This window comes from Otolemur garnettii, unplaced genomic scaffold (genome assembly GCF_000181295.1).
Source record: "Otolemur garnettii isolate 467f Iridium unplaced genomic scaffold, OtoGar3 scaffold00139, whole genome shotgun sequence".
NCBI classification, from domain to species: Eukaryota; Metazoa; Chordata; class Mammalia; order Primates; family Galagidae; genus Otolemur; species Otolemur garnettii.
The window spans coordinates 2,492,795-2,501,052 of NW_003852534.1; the positions used below are offsets into that span (position 1 = coordinate 2,492,795).

The window sequence follows — 8,258 nt, forward strand, 5'->3', positions numbered from 1 at the left end:
GCACTTAGCACAGGTGCTCTGTACCCCAGCTGTGCCAGGGCGCACTTAGCACAGGTGCTCTGTACCCCAGCTGTGCCAGGGCGCACTTAGCACAGGTGCTCTGTACCCCAGCTGTGCAGGGCGCACTTAGCACATCGGCTCTGTACCCCAGCTGTGCAGGGCGCACTTAGCACATCGGCTCTGTACCCCAGCTGTGCCAGGGCGCACTTAGCCAGCCCCACTCTGTTTCTGAGCACAGTCAGTGGGTGCTTTATCAGAGGGTATGGAGAGCGAGGTGAATGACTTTGGGAACAGGTCCCACCAGCTTTCTGAAACTTTCTTGTTGAAATTCACCCTTGCCCTGTGACATTTCAGTGGCACTTGGTCCGTGTCCTCAGCTTTGATTGGGTGAGCAATCTGGACAACAGGTATTCAGTTTTCAACCTTTGAAAAGGAAGGTGGGGTCTCCTACTTCACTTCTCTTTCTGAGAGTTACCAGCTTGTTTTTCTCTGTTGTAACTAATTCTTCTGTACTAAGCTCCAAATTTCACACATTGTTAAGTAACCTTAAGTTTTTCAAGATACAGTAATTGAGAAGTGTAGAAATCTATTGAGGAATAAAGTTTGCCACCCATTTAAGTCAGAGATAAAAGTTAGCCTGTGAACTAAACATTAAAAAGGAAAATGAAATTTTTTAAAGTCTCTTTTAAAGAAACATACGGTTCAGTTTCGACTGAGAGGTGACCCACCTCCTGTGTTACAACTATGGGACACAAGTCACTTAGTGGCACAAAGCCTTCGTGGTAAAACTCATGATAACCCTGGTGTCTTTTTACATCACATCTGCCTTTACCTCAGTATCTGAAAGTTAGGTTTATGCCTGTCCTCATCCGCCAGCGTTAACTGATGAGGTTCAAGGCAAAGTCTTGAACCAGATACACCGGTAAGGAGTTTCTTCAGGATGCCTCACAGTAACACTTAGCAGAATAACAGCATTCCTTTGTAATGGATCAGTTCTCTTGAATTCACACGTCCTCATTATCACCATTATCGTGGTTCTGTGACTTCTGTACCACTTCAGCAGCTTTTCTGGGCTCGGACAAGCTGGGGCTGCCCCTGCAGTGCCAGCCTGAAGCTCCTGTGCAGGGCGCAGCGGCCAGCTGTGATGGGCACGGCCCGACGTCAGGCACCTGCAGGCCTCTCAGGATTGCTGCCCACTGGAAGGCCAAGTGGACGGAGTTTCCTCGGCACTCTCTTTGATTTCAGACCTTCAGACCCAACTTCCATTTTCTTCCATTCTGTTGTCAGCTGATTTCTTGCTTCCCATAAAAGCAAAAAGGGAAAAAATGAAATCCTTTCCATTTCTCACAAAGGCTAATTTTTTAAATTCTTATTCTTCAATCTTGATTGTACCTTCCTTTGATCCTTGATCTTTTTCTTTTTTTTTTTGAGACAGAGCCTCAAGCTGTCCCCCTGGGTAGAGTGCTGTGACATCACAGCTCACAGCAACCTCCAACTCCTGGGCTCAAGTGAGTCTCCTGCCTCAGCCTCCCAAATAGCTGGGACCACAGGCGCCTGCTACAACACCCGGCTATTTTTTGGTTGCAGTCAACATTGTTGTTTGGTGGGCCCGGCCTGGATTCGAACCCACCACCCTAAGTATATGTGGCTGGCGCCTTAGCCACTTGAACCACAGGTGCCGAGCTGATCCTTGATCTTTTTCTCAGAAAACCTTTTTTGGGATCTTACCAAAAAGAGCCTGTTTTTGAAAACATACTGAACCTTGGCAGAGCGCTATTAGTTACTTTGATTTTATCCTGACTCCATGCATGTCTGAACTGGAGGCTGACGCGTCATCAGTGTCAATAACAAATGCTATAACTTGATGGAGGCAGAGCCAGAGTGCAAAACTTAACAATCTGTGATAAACACTGGGACAGGCTGGTGACGTCGGTCCTGTTCCCCTGAGTCTCTGGGCCCGGCCCAGTCAAGCACGTGATGGGTGCGCAACAATTTTTTGAATAAATAAAGGGAAGAGTGAACAGATAAATGAGAGGAACCCCCCAGGGAGGAAGCTGCTCTTGAGAAAGTCAAGTCAGAATGTCGGTTTCAAGAAACGGAGGAAGGAGCTCAGACATGGAGCACTTCAGCAGTGTCTGTTTTACATGCCAAGGTCTCTCTTGAGATTTTTTGGGGGGGATGGAGAGGGATGGAAGGAGTGGTGGATGAGTTTTACTATTTAAAAACCTTGAAGACTGGATGTGGTAGCTCATGTCTGTAATCCTAGCACTTTAGAAGGCTGAGGAGAAAGGATTGCTTGAGGCCAGGAATTTAAGACCAGCCTGAGCAGAACTCCCATGTCTACAAAAAATAGAAAAATTAAGTTGGCGTGGTGGTGAGTACCTGTAATCCCAGCTGCTCAGGAGGCTGAGGCGGGAGGATCACTTGAGCCCAGGAGTGTGAGGTTATAGTGACCTCTGATGATACCACTGCATTCCAGCCTGGTCCAGGGTCAAACCTTGTCTCTTGAAAGTTAATACAGTCCAAAATACTCACTTTGCAGCGTCACGAGTAACAGGCTGTATGTGAAGTATGGCTGTACTTTACAGTGATGAGTTTAAAAATCACACCCATGCGTTTCAGTTGTAATTAATCTGTTCTGTAGGCTGTGTTTTTACCTTCTTTGATTGTTCCTAATATTAATAAATATAGTTTGATTATTTTCATACACTAAAAATACTTGAGGCCAGTAGAGATTTTATTAACAGTCCTAATAAGGGAACTAATTTAAAGTAGGAAATGCATTTATAAGAAGATCATTACCTTGCCCTGGTATCTTAATTACAGTATATCTTAAAATCATTCCTATTGTCTTTAAGGCCAGGACAGAGATTTAGAATATATTTTCCTAAGTCATGTTAGAGTGTTCTAAGCTTGTAATTCACAGGGAAATGAATGTCACAGCCTGGGGAGGAGGACATTTTAATCACTTTAATGGTGTCACATATAGAGTTAATGACTCCATTTGAGCCTCAGATGGAGAAAAGTTATGTACATGCTATTAGTTACTTCGGTGATTTTTGTTGAGACTGTTTCTCTCATCTTTTGGAAGTTATGGAATGCCTGGTTTTCAGCAGGCCCTATATTTTAATCCTAGTAAAAGAAAGTAATACTTATTTCAACTTAGACCTTTTTCTCCTCTGAAACTAACTTCACTCTCAGGGTTCTACATGTAGTGTACAGTAGTTACAGGATTTCCTCCAGAGAGCTTAAGTATTATGTGCTACACTTTAAATTCCGATTTTAAAAATAATTTCTTCCTTGCACATTTCTGATGTCATATCACTGAGAATGGAGGAAGCCACCAGGAAGGGGAACAAGAAGGTGGAAAACAAATGAGATGAAAATAGCAGGAGAACATGCTAAGAAATAAGTAATTATAATTCCAAGTAGACAGCTATTTGATAATAAGAACTGGCTCTGTTCTTACCCCACTGGACATGCCCCACTGTGGATGGAAAGGAGTGCTCCGTGCTGGCGGGTTCTTCTGGCCCATTCTCCCTGGACCCCCACTCCCTCCCCACTGAGCCACCCTAAGTCTCAGGGAGGTGCCCAGAGCTGCAGGCAAGCTTCAGGGAGGGGCACAGCAGCCTCACTCCACTCGCACCGTGTTTGCGTTCACCGAGGGCCCTGCAGGTCCACATCACTTCACAGGCAAGGCTGCTACCTAGCCTGATAGAGTAAACACCACAACACACTCGCTATACATCACATCCAGAGGCTCCTGCAAGAAAGCACCGGGAAGGAGGGAAGCAAACAAGCCCATCCGCCTGGCGGCTGACCGGTGGTGGTAGAGCCTGGGTGGGCATAACCACCTCACGGAGCAGTCGGATGGTGGCTAACAAAATAAGTGCTTGTTTAACCTCTGGTCTGATAGTCCCACTTCCAGTTACATACGTTAGAGTACGTCTTGTTCATGTGTGTAAAAGGCATGTTCAAGAATATCTGTTGCCATATTATTTGTATTGACCAAAAATTTAATTTAAAAACCTTACTTAATACGTAACAATAAGAAAGAGAAAGTTATGTTAGATAATATCAATTAAGTACTTTAGAGCAATTGAAATAAATTAACACATTCATCAGCATCAGATTTCCAAACCAGTGTTTGGGCCCCACAGGTGGAGACCTGCGCAGGGCCTCCCTCTGTGCTAGTCCCTGGGCCCTGCTTCCCTTGTTCAGACCTCTGTAGAGTTTCTTCATGAGACTCTTTTCAGGAAACCCCATGGCTGTGAAGTGGCCCCTGTGTCCAGCCAGGGCCCTGAAGGATGAGATCTGGCACAGCCTGACCTCTGAAGGAGACAAGTTATGGTGTTAGGTGATCCCCTTTGTTGTAAGCAAAAGTGTTCCTGGGAATGTTTTAGAAGTACATAGTGAACTAAGTGAATTAAGTATTTTGTGTTCTCTCAAAGTATTAAGATACTTAAAAATTAAGTATTTTGTTTCTCTCACAGGAGAAAACATTATTTGGAAAAGTACAAGTTGTAAATGATAAACTTTCCTACCAAGACTTCTTTGTGTTCTCTCCTGTTTTTATTCCTTTAATTTTCCTTGTTTTTAATTATGATAGAAGGAAAATTATCCCCATCTCTTTGCTCCTTCCATGAGCACATCTGATGCTCACACCAACCTGGATTAGAGAGGAGGGTGCTGGGCCACCGTGCGGCTCCCTGGCCGGGCCTTGGCCCTCATTCCCACAGCCGGAGCCTCAGACAGGTCTTCGGGCCTCATGGCCACCTGGGCTCCCTGTGAGAAATGGAGAAGGGGCTGCCCGGCTCCCTGCACAGGGTGTGTGTCGGGTCACTGTCCCAAACAGTTGAGTTCTTCTGACTTCTGGAAAATTGGCTGTCAGATTAGTGTAAGTTTGCATGTCATTTGTAGATCAGTCAATATTAATCAGAAAATGGCTTAGGCTAAGAGTGCATACTTAATCAATAGCAGCAATTGTCGAAGTAAATATTTTATATTCGGTCACCTGTGGGGAAATTTTACTGGGGGAGGCTATAGCAGGAGCATAAACATGTCTGCTTTCTGTCTTTAGTCAGAAGAGAAACCACTTTTTAAAAGATTATTTGTAAAAATAGTGAATAATTAAGATAGGTTTTTGCATCATTTTTAATAGTAGTGATCTAGTTTGAGAAATAGAAAACACATGTTAGTATATAATAAAATCATGGCCAGAGCTAGGGGCTTTTTATAGTATGTATTTTACTATTTTAAATCATTTATGGAATACTTTGTATTTGCAAAGTCCTTCAAAGAAATGTTACTAATACAGTTAAATATTTTATTTGTATGAATATCTGTATATACAGGATATAAAATGAGATAGGAGCTTTTACTATGTTATATTTCTAATACATAAATATCCATAATCAGACTTTCTCATTTATGCATTTTTTTTACAAATTTCAATTGCCTTTGAGATCTGTTAGACAGATAACAAATTGATTTCTTGGGAGCTATACAGGTGGCAAGGAGCTGAACATCAGGAGACTTCATATCTGCTATATCTAAGGCCTTATATTTTTCAGAAAAAAAGAAAAACTTTCCTCACGATTTAGCTGCCATGCTTAGTAGTAACATGAGCCTTTCCTCCTAGATGTGAAGGTACTATATTATTCTGACAAGTGTGAATTTGGTTCCCGCATGTCCTGTACTGTCCAAGTACAGGAGAGGAGAGGAGTGAGGTGGCCTCTCTGTGCCATCACAGCAGATGGGGACGTGCACACAACCCCTTGCTAAAAAGCCAAGAGGTCAGAGCCCCCTGCATATACATATCTGCTGTTCAGTAGGTTCCCCACGTGTCTTTTAATTTGCAAACTTCTTTATTCCTGATTTTACAAATAGCAAGTTCTTACCTGCTCCAGAAAAACTATGGGGGAAAATTGTTTACTTAACCATTGTCCTTCAAAATGAAAGTTGCCAACTAAAAAAATAATAATCTAAAAGTACTAACCATTACTGTAGAGGATTCCCCCTATAAAGAAATGTTAGAAATGACAGAAGGGGAATTTAAAATACAGATGATGAAAACAATGAAGGAAATGGCTGAGAAAGTAGAAAATAACCAAAACAAAATCCAAAACCAGAATCAAATAAGAGATGAACAATATGAAGGACATAGAAAGGATATAGCAGAGCTGAAGAAACTGAAGCAGTCAATTAGGGAACTTAAAGATGCAATAGAAAGTATCAACAACAGATTAGATCATGCAGAAGGGAGAATCTCAGAGGTGGAGGACAGAGCTCTTGAGATTACTCAGATAGTTAAAGAGGCAGAAAAGAAGAGAGAGAAAGCCGAACATCCACTGACAGAATTATGGGAATTTATGAAGCGTTCAAACATATGAGTTATAGGTGTCCCAGAAGGGGAAGAAGAATGCCCCAAGGGAATGGAAGCCATTCTAGAGAATATTATAAATGAAAATTTCCCAAATATCACCAAAGATTCTGGCACACTCCTTTCAGAGGGATATTGGAACCCATGTCGCCTCAACACAAATAGAGCTTCTCCAAGACACATTGTGATGAACCTGTCCAAAGTCAAGACAAAAGAAAAGATTCTTCAAGCTGCCAGGAGTAAGCTCCAGTTGAACCACAGGGGCAAATCCATCAGGGTGACTGCAGACTTCTCTAATGAAACTTTTCAAGCAAGAAGACCATGGTCATCTACCTTTAATCTACTTAAACAGAACGATTTCGAGCCTAGAATTCTACATCCTGCTAAGCTAAGCTTTAACATTGACAGAGAAATCATATCATTTACTGTTTTACAAACGTTGAGGAAATTCACCACAAGACAAATACAGGAAATGCTTCAACCTGTTATACTTGCTGACCATCACAGTGGACCACAGCACACACCCAGAACTTAAAGCTTCCACAATGATGCAAAAGATAAAACTAAGCAATGGACTTTCACAAAATAAGATGAATAGAACACTACCACATTTATCAATTATCTCAATAAATATTAAAGACTTGAATTACCCACTAAAGAGGCAGAGATTGGCTGATTGCATTAAAAAGCACAAGCCATCCATTTGCTGTCTGAGGAAACACAGTCTCAAAAGACAAATTAAAGCTCAGAGTTAAGAGCTGGAAGACAATTTTTCAGGCAAACATACTTCAAAAGAAAAGAAGGGTTGCAATCGTATTTTCAGATACATGTGGATTTAAAGCAACTAAAATCAAAAAAGACAAAGATGGTCACTTCATATTGGTCAAGGGAAAAATACAACAACAAGACATTTCAATTCTAAATATTTATGCACCCAACTTAAATGCTCCCAGATTCTTGAAACAGACCTTACTCAGTCTGAGCAATATGATATCCTAAACACTAAAATAACAGGGGACTTTAACACTCCTCTTACAGAGCTGGAGAGATCCTCTAAACAGAAATTAAACAAAGATATAAGGACTTAAATGAGACCCTAGAACAACTGTGCTTAATAGATGCATATAGAATGCTCCATTCCAAAGATAAAGAATATACATTCTTCTCATCGCCCAATGAAACATTCTGCAAAATTGATCATATCCTAGGACACAAAACAAACCTCAACAGAATCAAAAAAATTGAAATTTTACCTTATATTTTCTCAGATCACAAGGCACTGAAGGTGGAACTCAACTCTAACAAAAACGTTCAACCCCACACAAAGGCATGGAAATTAAACAACCATATGCTGAATGACAGCTGGGTGCAGGAAGAACTAAAAGAGGAAATCATTAACTTCCTTGAGCATAACAACTATGAAGACATAGTATCCCACCAAAACCTGTGGGATACTGCAAAAGCAGTTCTGAGAGGAAAATTTATCGCTTTAGATGCCTACATCCAAAAAACAGAAAGAGAGCTCATCAGCAAACTCACAAGCCATCTTATGGAATCGGAAAAAGAAGAACAATCTAAGCCTAAACCCAGCAGAAGAAAAGGAATATCCAAAATTAAATCAGAGATGAATGAAATTGAAAACAAAAGAATCATTCAGAAAATTAATGAAACAAGTAGTTGGTTTTTTGAAAAAAATAAATAAAATTGATAAACCTTTGGCCAAACTAACTAGAAATAAAATAGTAAAAATCTCTAGTAACCTCAATCAGAAATGAAAAGGGGAAATAACAACTGATGCCACAGAGATACAAGAGATCATCTCTGAATATTACCAGGAACTCTATGCCCAGAAATTTGACAATGTGAAGAAAATGGA

At 41.2% G+C, this 8,258-nt stretch overlaps 1 protein-coding gene across 2 annotated transcripts in view; it reads left to right on the forward strand.

Annotated features, from left to right (window-relative positions):
* TRAPPC12 (trafficking protein particle complex 12) overlaps positions 1-8,258 on the forward strand; it is a 105,654-nt gene that overhangs the window by 25,146 nt on the left and 72,250 nt on the right. The window lies entirely within an intron of this gene.